The sequence below is a fragment of the Chrysemys picta genome, chromosome 8 (genome assembly GCF_011386835.1).
Source record: "Chrysemys picta bellii isolate R12L10 chromosome 8, ASM1138683v2, whole genome shotgun sequence".
Lineage (NCBI taxonomy): Eukaryota > Metazoa > Chordata > Testudines > Emydidae > Chrysemys > Chrysemys picta.
Window position 1 is genome coordinate 47,420,684 of NC_088798.1, and position 19,435 is coordinate 47,440,118.

The 19,435-nt window shown below is 38.9% G+C and overlaps 1 long non-coding RNA gene across 2 annotated transcripts in view; it reads right to left on the reverse strand.

The window, feature by feature from the left end:
• Positions 1 to 19,435, reverse strand: part of LOC122172189 (uncharacterized) — a 140,157-nt gene that overhangs the window by 98,311 nt on the left and 22,411 nt on the right. The gene's annotated exons all lie outside the window — the stretch shown is intronic.

Below are 19,435 nucleotides of genomic sequence, written 5' to 3' on the forward strand. Positions count from 1 at the left end.
TCAATTGCAGTGTAGGCCCTAGAATTAATGTTGAAATCCTTTTTTAGTCCTAGATGATGGATAACTATAAAGTCTCCTAAGAACATGGTCATGTATATTCTTCAGTCCCATGACCAGGGAATTTGGAATAAAATCAGTCAGCAGCTGCAGACTTATACAGAAGAATCCAAGCACTCATTTTAAAATTAAGTTTCTCGTCCTTATGTTTGTGAAGAAAACCTTTCAGATATGAACTGACCTATGCCCTGTTGCCTTCTTGAGTCTATAGGTAGTAGCTCTGAGAATTCTGAGTGCCCTCATTTCTCTCAATGAGGTGTTAACTATGAAACCCAATGATGATAATTTAAATTGTCTACATTAAACATTCTACTTGCATAACGAACTAGGAGTTCTAGACCCTCCAAAAATTCACATCTCCTCTGACCCAGTTGAAAAGAGATTCAACAAAAGCATGCACCATTTTCAAATTCCTGTGCCTCCATAGGAATAGAGCTATATTTTATTATTAATTATTATATTATATTTTTTACCCAAAACAAAACATTTCATTTTAGCCTTTTTAAACTTTGAAGAAAGCGTCAAATGTTGTTTTGAATAGAAATGTTGAATAGAAATGAAATGTTGTTTTGAATAGAAAAATAATGTTTCAAAAATGTGAAAATTAAACATTTGGGGGGGGAATATATGTTTTGGATTTTTACTGAAACTTTTTGGCAACATAGACACAAAGTTTGTGAGTCAAATCTGCGTTTTTTGCCAAAAAAACAGTTTTGGCAGAAAAGTTTCACGGAACTGTAATTAGGAATGCACCGTGGATCTTGGAGTTTCCCAGTAGACAGGAGAAGTACAGAAATTACATCATCCCTGGAAATGATTCCATCCCTGTTCTCCATGACCCGCTATTTCTACAAGCCAATGCAGGGACCTGTGAGTGATCAGTGCCATGACCCCCACTTCCTGGCTGCCCCTTTTAGGACAGAATGCACTGGTGATGGGGCACATCGGAATAATTCATATAGGAAGCACAGAAAAGGCTTGGAATGTTCCTTTAAGGCTTGTGATTGTGAAAAGGACATGGACAATCTGATCTAAAGCATTCAAGGGAATTCGCTACAGGTAGCTCAGTCCAGCTACCCGGACAATCTCAATAAGTAGGGCATACAACTGTTTCTTTACTCAGAAAGTGAACCCTCTCCTAGACAATTCCTTGTCACACCTCCTTATTCCTTTTCCTGCCACTTTCTCTTCAGCTCTGACTGTTCCATTCTGCTGTTGCTGTAGTCATCATGAATAGGTCAGAATATGAACAAGAGGCTGCTAGACAACTCTCTGACACCTCATTCTACAGACCATTACCCTCTGACCTCACTGAGGGTTACCAAAAGAAACTACACCATCTGCTCAAGAAACTCCCTAAAGAAGCACAGGAACAAATCTACACTGACACACCCCTAGAGCCATGACCAGTGGTATTCTATCTGCTACCCAAAATCCATAAAACTGGGAATCCTGGACGCCCCATCATCTCAGGCATTGGCACCCTGACAGCAGGATTGTCTGGCTATGTAGACTCTCTCCTCAGGCCCTACGCTACCAGCACTCCCAGCTATCTTCGAGACACCACTGACTTCCTGAGGAAACTACAATCCTTTGGTGATCTTCCAGAAAACACCAGCCTACCCACTATTGATGTAGAAGTTCTCTACATGAACATTCCACACAAAGATGGACTACAAGCCATCAGGAATAGCATCCCTGATACCATCACAGCAAACCTGGTGGCTGAACTTTGTGACTTTGTCCTAACCCATAACTATTTCAGAATTGGAGACAATTTATACCTTCAAGTCAGTGGAGACTGCTATTGGTACTCGCATGGCCCCTCAGTATGCCAACATTTTTATGGCTGACTTAGAACAACACTTCCTCAGCTCTCAGCCTCTTATGCCCCTACTCTACTTTCACTACATTGATGACATCTTCGTCATCTAGACCCATGGGAAGGAAGCCCTTGATGAATTCCACCTGGATTTCAACAATTTCCACCCCACCATCAACCTCAGCTTGGACCAGTCCACACAAGAAGTCCATTTCCTAGACACTACAGTGCTAATAAACGATGGTCCCAAACACCACCCTATACCGGAAACCTATTGACCACTATACTTACCTACATGCCTCCAGCTTTCATCCAGACCACATCACACAATCTATTGTCTAAAGCCAAGCTCTAAGATACAACTGCATTTGCTCCGATGCCTCAGACAGAGACAAACACCTACAGGATATCTATCAAGTGTTCTTAAAACTACAATACCCACCTGCTGAAGTGAAGAAACAGATTGACAGAGCCAGAAGGGTACCCAGAAGTAACCTACTACAAGACAGGCCCAACAAAGAAAGTAACAGAACGCCACTAGCCATTACCTACAGCCCCCAACTAAAACTTCTTCAGCGCATCATCGAGGATCTACAACCTATCCTGAAGGACGGTCCCTCACTCTCACAAACCTTGGGGGACAGGCCAGTCCTCGCTTACAGACAGACCCCCAACCTGAAGCAAATACTCACCAGCAACTACATGCCACACAACAAAAATACCCAGGAACCAAACCCTGCAACAAACCCCGGTGCCAACTCTGTCCACATATCTATTCAAGGGACACCATCATAGGACCTAACCACATAAGCCACACCATCCGGGGCTCGTTCACCTGCACATCTACCAATCTGATATATGCCATCATGTGCCAGCAATGCCCCTCTGCCATGTACATTGGCCAAACCTGACAGTCTCTACACAAGAGAATAAATGGACACAAATCTGACATCAGGAATCATAACATTCAAAAACCAGTAGGAGAACACTTCAGTCTCCCTGGTCACTTAATAACAGACCTAAAAGTGGCAATTCTTCAACAGAAAAACTCCAAAAACAGACTCCAATGTGACACTGCAGAACTAGAATTAATTTGCAAACTGGACACCATCAGATTAGGCCTGAATAAACATTGGGAGTGGTTGGGTCATTCCAAAACCTATACCTACTTTCCCCAATACTAATTTCCCCCTACTGTTACTCACACCTTCTTGTCAACTGTCTGAAATGGGCCACTCTCATTACCACTTCAAAAGTTATTTTTCCTCCCTTGGTATCCTGCTGTCAAGTGAATTGTCTCATTAGACTAACCTCGCACTTGATAAGGCAACTCACATCTCTTCATGTATTTATACCTGCTCCTGTATTTTCAGCTCCATGCATCTGATGAAGTGGGTTCTAGCCCAAAAAAGCTTATGCCCAAATAAATTTGTTAGTCTCTAAGGTGCCACAAGGACTCCTCACTGTTTTTCCATAAAGAGAATGTCTCTTTCCAAATCACAACCCAAATCCTTTCTTAATTTCCTCAACCAGTGCAGACCTCACATTCCCTCAACTCCTCCAAACATGTTCACCTAATAATTTACCTAAACCCATTGCTAGCTGCCAGTATTCCTGGTAAATACAGTGGTAGACAAACTGACTCAGATCCTGATCCCACTATTTAACAGTGTCCACAACCATTAAATTTACCTCATCTTCTCCCAGTCAATGGTTAATGTTGGCCACACTAACATTTAGAAGACATTGCCAATTTGATCTGAAGACACCACAAAGTTTTCTAAAATGATATTTGAGCATCTGTAAAAAAAAAAAAAAAAAAAAAATCCTAAAAGAATTAACTACAGATATTAAAGATTTTCCAATTCAGAACATTTAGAAAATATCCAAGACAATGTAAATAAGCCAGGATTTGCACATTAACTCAGTTTACTCCATGCAGTGAAGTAAAGATATCAAACAGCTTGAAATAATGCAATTTTTTTTAAAAGAAAAGGTGTTTCAAAGAATGTATTTACTGATATGAAAGGGAGTGAAAGAATCGCAAATGTATAAACATGAGAAGCAAATGCACACATTCTGGAAATAGTTTGTTTGAAACTAGGTTAAGCAAAGATTCATAAACACATGGCAGAGATTATATGGAAACAATTAAATGCAATCATCAGCATAGTATCATTGCTCCCCTGAACTTGCTATGCCCTCCTTACAAACCTTTAGAATGTATTCTATTAATTTTATGCAAGCAAGCACTTGAATGATCATAGTTTAATTGTGCTGGTTTATTTTTTTAACAGCTTGGAAGGACTCTTATAGCAGTAGGCAATCTGAAAGTCTTGTATCCCCAAAAGAGAGCTAAGCATTCTCACATTGCTCACGTTTCAGTGACCTACCTTTGTCCTTAAGATTGCATGTGCTTACAGCAGTTCTACATACAGCCTAAAGCACCACAATTACAGCAGCATTCTTATTACAGAGCCAAGCATTTCTGACAGTATCATATAGTCAATGCAAAAACATTTCAGTCATTCATAAAAAATGTTTGAAATAATTTTGATTATGACACTTAAATTGATCAATATTTTCTTCAAAAAATATTACTGTAGAATGCCTAAAACAATGAAAGGTTAGAGTTAACTCTTGAAAAAGATTAAAAATCTCATAGTTGGAAGACTGCTCTAATTCATACTGATTGTTAATGGCTCCAGGAACCTGATACGGTGGCCAAGAATCACCAGGACATACAGGCCAGGCCACGCCTGACCTATGTATGCCTCCTTTTCCCAATCAGTAGGTGGTTGGAGGTGGTGGAGGAGCTATTACACCAGTTCTGTACTGTAGAGATATGTTTGTAGAAGATTATAATTTAGAAATACTCCCTCCTAAGGGACAGTATTATGAATATCAGAATTTAGAGATGTGCCCTGGAAGCTGGGGTTGAGAACCCAATGTAACTGTACAGCAGTTCACCACAGAAGCTCTCTAGTTTGGGGGGTTTATTTTAAGTTTTATTCCTTTCTCATTCACTGGTTTGTTGAGTAATGCAGCCTATAATTATTACATGTATCCCTGGAGTATAACTGGGGCAATTCTCCCATGGCTAGTTATGCTGGCGTTGGAACAGTACAAAGTGACCTTACCAAAGGGAAGAAATTGAGCCAATTTATTCCATTGTAGCCCAAATGGATCAGTTAGTAACACAGTCAATACAGCTTCAGAGTGGAGGACTTTTTTCCTTTGATCCCTCTTCTGAACCTTTCAACTTCTGCTGCACATATTAATTCAGAACCCATAAAAGAGCTGATTCTGCCTCAATCAACTGCAAAAATGTACACCAAAAATATAAGCTTTCACTGTGTCCTAAAGCCTAACTGGTCTGGAGATGATCACTGCTCTTCAAGGAAGAGGGATACTGGTGGAGAAGCTTCTACTGCTGTTTCTCACATTGTACTTGATTTGTGGATGAAGATCTTTAGTTTCCAGGATGGTCAACTTTTGGCAGTATCAAATTAAGAAATAAAAAAAAAAATCAAATTTAGCCACAGTATCACTTCCACATACTACCCACCATATTCTGTGTAAACAAAAGCAAACACAATCCATTAGGAAGTTGTGCTCATCTGCCCTAGCACTGGGTCAGGACTCTCTTCAGAAACTGAGATACTGATCACAACAAATCTAGATAAGTCCCTAGTGGCCTATTCCAAAGATTCCCATTGACTTGTATGGTTTTTGGATTAGGGCAAGTGCTGTCCCTGCTGGAAACTATGTTAATTATATTAATATTGAGTCTTCTGTAAATTTTAATCCTCTTTAATTCTCCAGACTTTATCAGACAGTTTCGTATCTTGACAGCATATTAAGTAAAAGGGGGCCTGGAGAGAAGCAGAACTGGCCATCGCTCATTGATTTTTCTGTTGGTCATCTCATTAATCATTTGTTTCATTGTTAACTATGACTACAATAAGTACAAAATAGGGCCCCAATTCTTCAAAGACTAAGTATGTGAGTATACCAATGAAGTCTAGTGTTCCTGTTCTCTTTTGATAATAAAGTTAAAAATATTAAAGTCACTCATTTAAACTTTGTATCTGTCCTATTACCATCTTTATTTTACTTCCAATTCTAGTTTGATTTAACAAAACATACTGATTTTAAGAAGTCCAAAATCTACAAATTAGTAACACCAAAATTCAACAAATGTAGAGTCTAAGTTCTTTGGGACAAAAACTCTCTCTTTGTTTTGTGTTTATACAGCACCTTGCACATCGGGGTCCTGGTCCATGACTACTGTTCTTCAGCATTATGGTAATACAAAAAAGAAATACAAGTTATGGTTAATTAGGTAATTAAAATTGTTTTGCTAATGTGATTTTTGTACCTCATCTACCTCACATGATGTTGACTTGGCATGAAATACTACAGCATGATGAGTGATGACATTTCAGTGAAATATCATGATATACTTCAGATCACAAAACTATTTAGTGCCCCATAAGCTTTAGGTCTACAAGGATACAGAGTTGTTCAGGCAAAATTAAGACAATACCAGAAAATATGCAACTGGTGATGAGAGTAGGCAGTCCAGCTTTTGTCTCTGAACCCCATACAAAGAGCATTTTCATGGGCCATTTGTGCCTATTGTATCAGAGATCTTGGTCACTGCCTGTCACCTGTCTTCTCTCACACTCACATTCTTAGATAAAAACACACACTGAACATAATTCATTTCTTTTTTACAGCTAGGTATTCATAAAAAGTCTGGAAGAGACTCCTTGAGCAACAAGATCCATGCAGGGGTCTACTGCACCCATGCAGAGCTCCAGTGACTTCCGTAGTGTTCTGCAAGGATCCACCTGCACAGACCACACTGCAGGATCCTAAAAAGGTTTTAAAAGTTCCATACTGGCAACAGCTTATATAAAGAGGTTAGCATGCTGCAGCATCTCCCAAAGAATTCTACCTAAAACCTTGTCTGAGCTTCAGGAGACAATGTGGCTGTTGCACTAACTAGAAGAGAATGAGAACCACAATTCTTTCACAGTTGAAGTCAATCCCCTTCTCCAGTTTTTCTCTGTGATCCACTATCATATCACTACTTTAGGAAACTTTCTCTTAGCTTTCCACACCCACCAGCCCTTTCATCCCTCTACTCACACCCTTTTATTTTGAAACTCTCTCAGCTGTGCCTCTGCAGTAAAGTTAAAAGGTTTAATAAATCTTAGAATATTATTAAAAGCTGTAGCCACTGCACATTTTTCTTTTAAAACTTTCCATGGCTGTTCCATTTGCCATTCCTTTTTTCCTTTTTCCTTTAAAGCAAGCTGTTCTTCTATAAAGGCTCAGCTGGGGGAATCATCTTCACCGAGGACTCAGGTTTTCACATCAGTTAGGCTAATTGGCACCAGGTTTAACACAGTTCTTAGGGCCAAATTCTAACCTCAGATGAATGCAAGTTGCTCCCAGTGCATCCAAGGACAAGATCTGATCTTCAGGTCTCAATCCAAGTATTTAGCCAGCCATAAAAATCTTTCATAATTAAACAGTCTTTAAAAACATTTATAAAAGTAGATAGTAGGAAAAGACTATCCCTTCCTGAATGAGAAGAAATAAATTAAAATCCATTGACAAGGGAAACCATTCCTTCCCACTAATTTATTACTTAGAAAAAGAATTGAAGTCAACATTTGTTTAGGACTACAAGCTCTAGAGGCCATTTTTACTTTAGTAAATTGAGCTACCTTTATGCCTGAGCATAAAGGCCATAAAATCATTTTTAAAGATATTTAGGCACCCAAAGATGCAAATAGACACCCATTTAAAAAATAGTATTTAAAAAAAAAAACACCTAGGCAACTACCTGCAACTTTGAGTGCCTTATTACCTTTCAAAATCTGTCCCACAGTAATTAATGGGATTGGATTAGACACAGGGACATTGACAGGTTGTAAAAGAGCCTTCTCCTAGCCTCAACCAGACCAGTAGGTTATGAGAGGCTGCTACTGCCTCTCTCTTCTAGGCAGAAGTTCCTGTATGAAACACAGAAAGAGAAGCTTTAGGGAGGATGCAATTTTCTTTATTCTGAGGACATGATGTCTATATGGAGAGTTAGTGCACGGCAAGCTGGGATGTAAATCTACAGCACTACTCTGTCCATGTGGGTCCTGCAGCTGCACACTAAAAGTTCTGCAGTGTGCTTTGACCTACTGGTGCTGGGAACAGCAGTAGGTCAAAGCACCCTAAGGAACTTTTAGTGTGCAGCAGCCGGGCCCATATGGACAGTTAGTGAATGGCATGCTAGAGTGCTGTAGATTTAAACCCCATCTTGCCACACACTAACTCTCTGCATTGACAAGCCCTAATACAGTTCTTCATTATGTAGGCTTCTTTAGTCTTCCACACAAAATGGTGTCAGACATATTGCAGCACCATCAAAAGGAAAAGAACTCTAGAACTCAGGAACTTAGAGTTGCCAGAAAATCAAAAATAATGGAGGATAAACGTTATCGGATATTTCAGAATCTGATGAATAACTGAGCTGAAATAGTAAGTAAGTATGAAGTATTTACCCAGATATCAAACCTGCTGCTGAATCCTTGATGCATGACTAATTAAGCCTGTTCAAGTCTGTCCTGTGTTTAAAATAAATGGTAGCAAACTATTCATTCACCAAGCTCTTGTAAGGATATTTATTAAAAAGTCTTCTTGTGTGGTCCATCTAGTAATTGTAAGTATAAGTCATAGGGAAATGGGTAGGGGCATATGCTAAATCTGAAAGGGCACTCTTCCAGATGTATAGTTAAGTAATTATCCTGTGTAATCTTTTTATACCTTTACAATACAAAATGTTCACAGGAATATAAGTATAGGGCTAGATCTTCAGCTAGTGTAAACTTGTACAGTTCCCCTAAAGTAACTGAAACTACATCCGTTTACACCAACATGGTGTTTTCCATAAAAATACTGTCCTGTGGCTGATGTTCATTTGATCTGATCATGTTTCTTACTTCTTACTCTTTGTTGTTGTTGTTCTTATGCTTTTATAATTGTATATGTTACAGGCATTTAAACCTGTAATTGGTAATAATAAAAAAGCTGTAATACTAGTTAGAGATCTAACAAAATGTAACAAACTAAAAGAAATTCACAGCTAAGAGGTTCATTGTGGCATCAAAGAAGCCTAGGCCACTGTTCCTGGGTATCAAAGGTGCCTCATAGCAGTGTGGGTGACTTTATGTTCTGCATTCCACAATAAGGATCACAGGCCTGATTCTCTCTTGCCTTGCACCTAACGTAGTCCCTACCACAGGGCAAAGTGAGTGTAATATGTGAACAAATCAGCATAATAGCATTTTGCACTCACTTTGCACAAGTGTAAATGATTACACAAGGCAATGGGGCACACATTTTTAATGGCACAATGATACATAGGATGCAACAGCTATTGCACTAGAAAAGGTGCCCTTTTGTGATTTTAAAGTGGAAAGGCAGGGCTAGCCTGGCAGTCCAGATTTTGCACTGAAATGCAAGTTAAAGATTCAGGATTGTAATGCCTGCCCTCCCCATCTCCCTTTTCCTCAGTAAACATGCAGTATATTTTGTATTCTGGTAGACAAGTACAGAACTGAGAAGGTGGATGATTGCTGGTTCTGAGGGAGTATCCTTTTATTTCTTTGACCTCTGGGAAAGATGCAGAAAGTTCTTATTATATTTTAAACATGTGCCCTGAAAATATGAGAGTAGATTCCATCTCTCTAAAAATAAATTAATTATACATAAAGACTTTACATTTATTACCAGCAAGTGAACTAAAATGTGCCTTTCTAAGCAGTAGAATAGTCTACTGCTTAGAATAGTCTACTGAAAAACTAGTGTTGTACAACAAACTGAAAGGTCACTGCTTGCGGTTCACAAAACAAGTTAAGAAATTTAAGTAACAACTATCTTTCTGAGACTACTAGCTTCTGAGATCTGATCCTGCAAGCCCTTACAATCTAGAGCCTGATCCAAAGTCCAGTGAAGGGAAAGGAAGTCTTTCCATAGTAACAAACCCATCAGCAACATCTTTGAAGACAGGGGGCTACCTGCCTAAGTAAAGATTCCCAAGATCAGGCTGTAAGCACTCAGAGGAAAATCCTGGTCCCACGCTCAGTGATTTCTCAGACAAACTATTCTCAGGCAACTCAGGAGGCATTAGGATGTCTTATATTTCTAATGAATTGGTATCTCGTTTTCAAAAGTATTTAAGTGCCTACAGATATAGATAGGTGCCTACAGGCTTTTGAAAATTCCACTAGGTAAATAACGACCATTAAAATCAAAGCAATTTCAATGGAAGTTAGGCACCTAGGTGCTTTTGAAAATCCCACTATATGCCTATCTGTATATTTAGGCATGTAAATATCTTAGATAATCTGGTACTTAGACTCAGTTTAGAGAGAAATTCAGATGTAAGCTTTCCAATTTCCTTGGGATGCTAGTTCTGTCACGTCTGTATTATGTTTAGCTCTGCTCATCACTTGCTCTAAAAGTATCAGAGGGGTAGCCGTGTTAGTCTGAATCTGTAAAAAGCAACAGAGGGTCCTGTGGCACCTTTGAGACTAACAGAAGTATTGGGAACATAAGCTTTCGTGGGTAAGAACCTCACTTCTTCAGATGTCTTGCATCTGAAGAAGTGAGGTTCTTACCCACGAAAGCTTATGCTCCCAATACTTCTGTTAGTCTCAAAGATGCCACAGGCCCCTCTGTTGCTTGCTTTAAAAGACTTTCAAAGGTTCAATAATCTCTCTTCCTATAGAAATTAATTATATGAAATTATCAATTCAAAACTCTTTGGGACAGTATCCTAAACCACTTCATCTCAGGGAGAGATTATTTTATTTATGTGCCTTATGAAAGAAAGAATGACAGCAATCAGATACATACCAGAAACCTGAACTATTCAAATCAAACAGGCAAGATGCTCTCTATCATGATCTATAGCTGTGGGGTAGAGGACAAAACTGCCAACAGGAGCACCCTGAGGGCATATTTCCTGCATAATTCTGCCCACGATTCCCCTGCAAACAACAATTCCTCTTTGGTGAGTTTCACATTAGAGCTAATCAGGAAAGTGTTGTTGTCTGGCTATTTATTCAACTCACTTACATTCTATTCTCCCAGCACATTAATTGAACGTGCACTCCCCAACCCCCAACTTTCTCTGTATTTCCCCATGGCCAAGTAAGGTGAAAGACTGCTTTTTCTGTGTCTGAGGTTTTGGTCCTCCAGAGTTAGCCCTTTGGAAACTCCTCTTCCTCTGATCTCCCATTGGCTTGGTACTGGGGCAGGGTGTATATGAGTTTGGTCTGGCAACTCTGCATGCAGTGAGATGTGAAACAGCCCAAGTTGATTGAAAGCTATATCAAACTGCTCCAATTGGTTACACTTTCCCAAGAAGAAAGGGAGGAAGTAAGTAAGGCAGCCAATCAGAAGGGGATTTTCCTATAGCCCTTCGGTGCAGGGACCGCCTCTTTTGTGTTCAAAAAGCACTAGCACATTTAGGTGCTACTGCAATCTCAATACTAACTAATACTAAGATAATAGATTTGCTTATATACTCTCTAAGAGGGTCTTAAAAAATAGTCATATGTGAAAACCCATGGAATTAGGCAACCTGCTCTTTAGTAGCCCACATCTATTACATTCTCCTATAATACAGTAACTATTATTGATTTTAATTATTGTTACCGTATGATGAGACTTACACATCAGGCATTAGTATTTACTTGTTAGAGGAAATCTCTAAATATTCATTTTTCTTCTGTTTTCTTTATGATACTCTCTATGTTTGTGCATTATGAAAATGCAGTCAACTTTTAATGATCCCAAAGGATATACACACAGATATGTCATCTTGGAGAATATGATACAGACAAGACCTTGTAGCTAGGTACTCAACATTATTTCATAATTAGTTTTTTAAATTAGGCAATAATATGTAATATAAATTTTTGAAGACAAACTTTGTCTACAGTTACTATATGCATTGCTTTATAAGTTTATTGGACATAAACTATATCCTTTGAGTATGTAGTAACTTTTCATAACTACTAATTCATTAATGACATTGCGAAATCATCATAGATTGAGAGGACAATATGATAGATGGGAAGAACTTGTCCTTTGTTTGTATCTGCAGGTTTGCAGATATCCTCCCTGCTGCAACATCTGCTGTCTAAACAATACTGTAAATAAATTGGCATTAGCTGCTAATCTATTTATATTACATTCGGTCATATCACATCACAACACATACTGCACCATACTAATCATCTCCCAAGCCCATTCATATTAAATGATTCTGCAGAATCACTGTTGAATGTGTTAATTTGACCTTAGTCATGTTTAAATATTTTAAATTAGAATCCACCCCTATCTGTGGCTGCACATTTATGAGATTTTTTTGAGGACCAAACAATCTGATTTACAGAGCCATGGTCATGTGACAAAAATATATTCGCACTCTTGATTTTCTAGGACTCATTCCTGCTCCTGTTCAAGCCAATGGTAGGCATCCAGCTTGCCTAACATTTCACGTTAGATAATTGACCAAAAGAGAGTCTCTACTGTCTACAGAGGGTCCTGTGGCACCTTTAAGACTAGCAGAAGTATTGGGAGCATAAGCTTTCGTGGGTAACAACCTCACTTCTTCAGATGCAAGTAGTTCTTACCCACGGAAGCTTATGCTCCCAATACTTCTGTTAGTCTTAAAGGTGCCACAGGACCCTCTGTTGCTTTTTACAGATTCAGACTAACACGGCTACCCCTCTGATACTCTACTGTCTATGTGTTTGACTTTCTGAACTTTAGCCTGTCTTTCTCTACTTCTTCATTTTAATGTTACTTAATACTTACCATCCCTCTGTCCTACCTGCTCTAATCAGGCACCTCCTTCTCCGAAGGGACTTTTGCTTAAGCTGCAGCAGTCTGTTCTTTCCTTTGGAGTGCCTCAGAATCTTTTCCTCTGGCTGTCACAGTGCTTTACATAGCAGGCTGCCATACACCATGAAGAGGATCCTGGGGTACTTCTCAAACCCAGCAGTGTTAGCAGCAGTGTTATTATAAACTTCAATTTCAGGCACTGCTGTGCTCATTTCATGCAGTATGTCTCAGTCTTAAAATAACTTTCCCATATTATTTGGTGTTTCATTAACATGAAGCGTACATCACCTTAGAAGGGCAGGTTTCTCATCCTTAGTAGTTGGGGAGAGGGCAAAACCTCCTCAGAGTTTCATAAATGGTATACATTTGTAAAGGTGCTTTAACTACTAAAAAGTACAGCCATCGTGAGCACTGGAGGCATGGGGAGAAGAAATATATGCTAGGGGACATTCATGCAGCAAAGACTGAGTAAAATAGGAAGGATCTAAAAGTCAAATCATTGCAGAACTGTGATGAGATGCTGATGCCTAGGAATTATCTGTAAGTTTATTCATTCCTGCTATGAAAAGAGGGACCATTCTGCAAAGTAGGAAAAAAGGAATAAGAGACTTACTAAAAAATAGAAGTAGTGGATCCTGGTTCCTTTCAGGATAAATAGTCACATGTAGTAATTATGTATAGCAGGGCAGTGGTAGGAATGTGATAAATGAAATGTGCTTGCTACAAATGAATGTATCATACCCATAACTTGAAAAAGTGCCTGAGGTTACAGTTAAGGCTGTGATCAGAGACAGAATTATTTGATAGATCAAAGTTACAGCCTCTCTATTTCATGTTTCTCAGTAGTTGAACAATTATAGTTTCTGTTATTAACCATCTGCTCGTTTTTCTTAAGCTGAGACTCAAGAACAGAACATTCTGTCTTATCAATGTATTTGACTCATCACATGAAGCATAATATGTTTACTCAAGAATGATAGTTCTTTGAGACAAGCTGCTTAACTCAGGATGATGTCACCCAAATCAGAAAAGTCATGAGACATATTCAGGCAGTATAACACTGCAGAAAAGAAAATTTGATGAGTATAAGAGCTTAAGAGGAATGATACATGGGGGGTGCATAAGCCACTGAGTCACTAGTTCCCTGTGTTGTCTCAAAGCAGCACGGGTAGGTGAAATATCTGATTCTGCAGGATATTTTGCTGTGAAATGAACAGTAGTATTTATAATACATATAATGAGGCAGATCCTCATCTGATGTATACCTCTGTAGCTCCACTGACTTCAGCTAAGCTGTTCCAATTTACACTAGTTGAGGATCTGGCTGATAATTTTATACTGCTAAATTTGACCCCATTGTGTAAAATTCAAGAATTTGCCCCTCCTTTAGAAAATGAGATAGTCATTCTACTCTGTGGTACTGGTTTCTATCTGTGGTAACTATTGAAAGCAAGAGAGTAAAATTCTGTAAATTCAGAGCAGCCAAAGATAGAGTTTGCCATTTGTAAATTTCATCATTGTACATTTGGAATTTGCAAAAATTGCCCTATAGTTCCATGACTTTCTGTTTTTGCTATTAAGACAGTTTTTTGCAATTAGGAAAATTTGTGAAACAGCATAAGCAAAATGTATTGTTTCCCCCCTCCATTTTTACATACACTTATAAAAAGCCAAAAATAATGATTTTTCACTTTCAGTCAGATTCTTCCCTCATATACATCTAATTTATTTTTAAGTATTTCAATTTATAACCAATACATTAAAAATCGCCTATCCTGGTTTCTAAATGCCATGGTCATATCAAAAGTATTATGAAATAGAAGGTAAGGCCAGCATCTTTTTCTCTTCCCAAAATCAGGAAATAGCCAGCCAGAACTGAAAGCAAAGCTCAACAGTACCCCAACTCACTCGCAAATGCCAGCGCTTCTTGTGTCCCGCCTTCCCCAAAAGCCTGGGTAAAGAAACTGGTCTTGCAGAGGTTTGAAAACTCAAAAACATCCCAGATCTGTCCAAGTGGGGAGGATTACAGTTGATGGTGAAGGATTCCTCACAGAGCATGCCCCACCAGTATCTTCCTTTCTCTTATACCATTGCAGCTCAAGCACTTTTGCCAACTGGGGTGGGGAGACAGGTGGTCTCAGGTAGGCAGGTCCCCCAAAATTTAGAGCTTTATAGATCAAAATCAAAGCCTTAAACTCCATTCAAAAGCCAACAAAACAGCCAGTTCAGCAGATTGGAGCATGGGTGTCATGTTCTTACAAGTTATATCACTTAATTGGAAGACTTCTGCATTTTGCGCCTGCTTCTTTTTCTGTTTTGAGTTAAAGTTTGCCTCACATAGAGTATATTTCAGTAATATAATCTTGAAATAACAAAGGCCTGGTTGTTGGTGATAAGATCCAGATCTGAAAGAAGTGGTTACACTATGTAGATTATATAATGAAAGTCTCCCTAGACAATGCTACTATAATGATCATCTAAGAGCAGCTCGGGACCACTGGAGCTATAACCATCTTTTTTTTTTTTTAATTTTTTGGCCTGTGAGTCAAAATGACCTGTGAGAATGAAGTCAGAAGTGGAATCTGTGTGCTACCTCACTGATAATTGAGAACAAGACTATATAGTAATACCAGCTCATAAATAGATCATTCTGTTGCAAGAAAAATATCATCCCCCTGAGCTCTCCAGAAACACTCAGTTTTCATTAACCTCTTTGGGCTGACCATCACAAGAGGTTCAATACCCCAATGGGAGAGGTTCACTTTAGCCACAAATTGGTCCCTAACATGGGTTCAAGAGTTTGTTGGGTGTATGAGCTGAGCATTTGTGGTAGTCCCTTGGTTGTTGCAATGAAATCCTGAGCTGCCTCGGAAGAATTGCCATCAACCTGGATGTGAGTTACCCAGTACTGGCAGCATTTGCACAGCAGGCTGTATGCGTATCTATCCCAGGATTCTTATGTTCATGCTATACCACATGCCCACTTGGAGTCAACTGCACCAAAACTAGTTCAACAGTGTCCTCCAACCAGGATTCAGTAATACATGCAAAATTAGGAGCCTAATCCTTTGTTAAATTCTGATTTTCATACATTACTAACCACCCAATCTCTCATTAGTCAACATGAACCAAAGATTGAAACCCTTTTTTGCCAACAATGCGATCTTCTGAGACCCAATTAAAGGTGAAACAAATGCAATCTAGATGCACAACTTTTTGTACATCTTACACTAGAATTTTTCCTGTCTTGTTTTCCCCTTGCCTACTACCACAGGGACTGAGTAATCCAAACCCTCACAGCCAACCCTTACTCAGGCCTCTATGGCTATATCTACACTGCAGTAAAACACCTGAGGCTGGCCACATCAGTTGACTCGGGTTCTCGGGGCCCAGGCTGTGGGGCTAAAAATAGCAGTGTAGATGCTCTGGCTGGAGTTTGGGCCCCGAATAGCTACATTGCAAATTTATAGACCCACAGCCTGAGCCCCGAGAACCCAAGTCAGCTGATGAGGGCCAGCCTCAGGTGTTTTATTGCAATGTAGACACATGCAAAATTTCTAAGATGTAGCAGCATTGTTAATCCTTTTCAACCATCTATTAGATGCTGCTGCTGCAAATAAGGACCTCCAAGGCAATCTGTGAAGTCCATCTACAATACAGGCTCACTTCAAACCCAAAAAACTCATCCTACAAACCTCCATGCATTTAATTTCCATTTAAGTCATGCTTATACCACTCCCAATGTGTCAAGGTAGCTTTTGGTTCTATGTTAAACTCTTGAACCAGATGCGCTGATCATATCTGAGCAACCTGTAGGCTGGTGTAAAATGTTCCAGATTTAGTTCAAAGAGTGCCTGAACCTGCAGTATATTTATAAAGCAGGCAATCTATAGGTTTTAAAAGTGATTATCTATAATTTGTATCTAAGGCACAGATTCTGCATTAGAAGCCTCATGCCTCTGTCTGTCCCCCTCATCAAACTGTTTCAGATTGCAGATTACCAAGCACTTTGCAGTGACTGACCCTCTCACACTGATTTGGGATAAGTAAAGTAATCATCACACATCCTCACAGTATGCATACATGCAGTCTTCCAAACAGGAGGACAACTTTATTCCTACCTCTTATTACAAAAGATCACTTTTAAAATATATGGAAAATCTTATCTTTTTCCATTTGGATGATGAGCAAAAAGGGTTCACTCTTTTGGGGAGTGAAGTGGTAATATACAGAGCAAACAGATCACTGTTCATTCTGGCATGAGGTTGTGCATACAGACTGACAACATGATTTCAGCTTTTCAGAATTTAGTGCTGCTTCAATCTAGGGTCTTATAACTGGGTGGCCTAGATATTAATAAGGATATACATACTAATGATGATGAACCAGCTGTCCATGGAAAAGCTGATTTAGAAAATATTCAGTTTTATCATTCTGACAGCTCACATGGGACCACATAGAGTATTCATTTCTTTTCCTTGTGCTAGAGTCAAATTAGAATTTTGTTTAAAGATAAGGGACCAGTATCAAAGCATTTTCATTCCCATTTGCGTGACCTATTTATTTTATTTAATACTTTCTGTAAAATATCTTCCAGTGTTCAGCAAGAATGGCTTGGAGACTAAAGGTCAAATTCCACTTTTACTTACTGCAATTTAAAACTGGAGCAATTCCATTGATATAAATGAGTTATTCCAGGTTCACACTACTATAACTGAGAGCAGAACGTGTCCTACTGGGGGTGCTCTCAAAAAATTATTTTATCTTTTTACCACTATTACTGCTTTACAAATGTTAATTAAGCCTCAATATCCCTATATAGAATCCAGGAGTTTTGATTCTCAGTCACTTGTTCTAATCACTGTCAAGACATGCACTCTTTATAGAAGTACATGCTCGATATGGCAGCCAGGAACATTTCAAGTGTCCCTAGCACAGTTGCAAGAAGGGAAACATTTCTCTGTTGGTTTGGTGCCCTAGAGATCAACTGGTCAGGATACATCAGAAAAAGTAGCTTTAATGAATTATCCACAGGTAAGTCAAAGTTATCTTTAAGCAGAAATCCAGTCCAATAAAAATCTAAAACAGTTTGAATCAGATGTTCCCTTCTCCAATTTCTAGGCAACATCCACTCCAAAAAATGTGTTTTATACATGACACATCACCCTTGGTCAGATTGCTTCATGTCAAATGTCATCACAGTAGTTTTTGGTGATGAAAGCTTGCAAAGAATTTTAAAATAAGTAGCTCTCCAAGTTCAGAAACCTGAGGAGAGTTGAAATAAAGTTACTTGCTGTTTGAAATACAGTATGTACGCCTGTTCCTGTTCTGAAATAGCTGCCAGAGACTCTTGCTGACACTGAATTAAAGTGCTGTTCTATTGTAAGAAGTGACTGCATAGAAATAGCATCTTCTTCCTGAGCAGATCTGCTCTCTGTGTTTAGAGTTGTGTCTTACTAGCTAAAGTCAGTTTTTACTCCTTTTTCTAGCACAGCAAAGCTAACATAACAAAGGAAAAATGAGCTGCATTCTATTCTAACTCACACGTAAACAGAACTGTTAACTAAGGCCCTGCTCTTGCTCCACTGAATAGGAAAACTCCCACTGATGTCAAGAAGTACAAGTTTATGCTCTTAATTCCAGTTGATGATGCAGGTGCTAGGAAGAACCCAGCTTGACTTTCAGATTCCAGTATGAGTGGCTGTTAGGGGGGAAAAAGGATGTTATTTGAGTAGTTTTAATCTGAAGTAGAGATAATAAATATGGAACCCAAACGTGTCATTTTTTACAAAGTCACTGTTCAGACTAGAACCATAATTTTGGTATATGGAAGCTTTCATACTTTAAAATGACTGATTCAAAAAACATTTACTACTTTCTCTTTACTCTTCTCCCAGCAACAGAGTCACACAGTGAATGATCCATCAAGATTGATTGAAACTAAAAATAGGTATTTATCCATCTGTCAGTCCTCTCATCCAAAAAGCCTGATCCCAATTCTTCAATAAAAACGGATTTTGTTTTAAACAGCAGCAGTGACCTTTCTGGGCCCTCTATCTCTCCTTCCCTCATTAGCAGATTCATATCCAATCACCATTTATTTTTTCTCCAATTCACATCTCTCACATAAGAAGATAGAAACATTCAGTCTTTCCTGGTGTTTCCTTTAAGATTGGCCTTGGCATGGACTAATATTGTCAGTGATGTCAACTGTGGGTTGTCTCCATAGGAATTTGTTGTAGCAAATCACATACACATCAATAGATGAGTAAAGAACCAACCCAGTTTCTTAAGGCAACCCTATTTATTTTTAAGCTTGTAAAAACTGAATGCCGGAAGTGTTCTAGGTGTGGTTACACTCGTACAAAAAGAAAAAGTCAAGAAGTTTCCTGGAACTCTTGAGATCACCCAGGAGTCTTCAGTCAGATCCACTGGTTGATTGTTACAGCCAAAGCAATTCAATGAGCTGGTGTACAAAGTAATTCATGCTTAGCCAAATCCTGGCCTTTCTGAATATACGCCCTAATACCCTAGAGCAAGGAAGGTATTCACTCAATAGACGGAAGTCATAACCACTGCCTAATAATTAGTGATTCTCCTAGACAGCAGATGAAAGTGCAAGATCATCTCTTG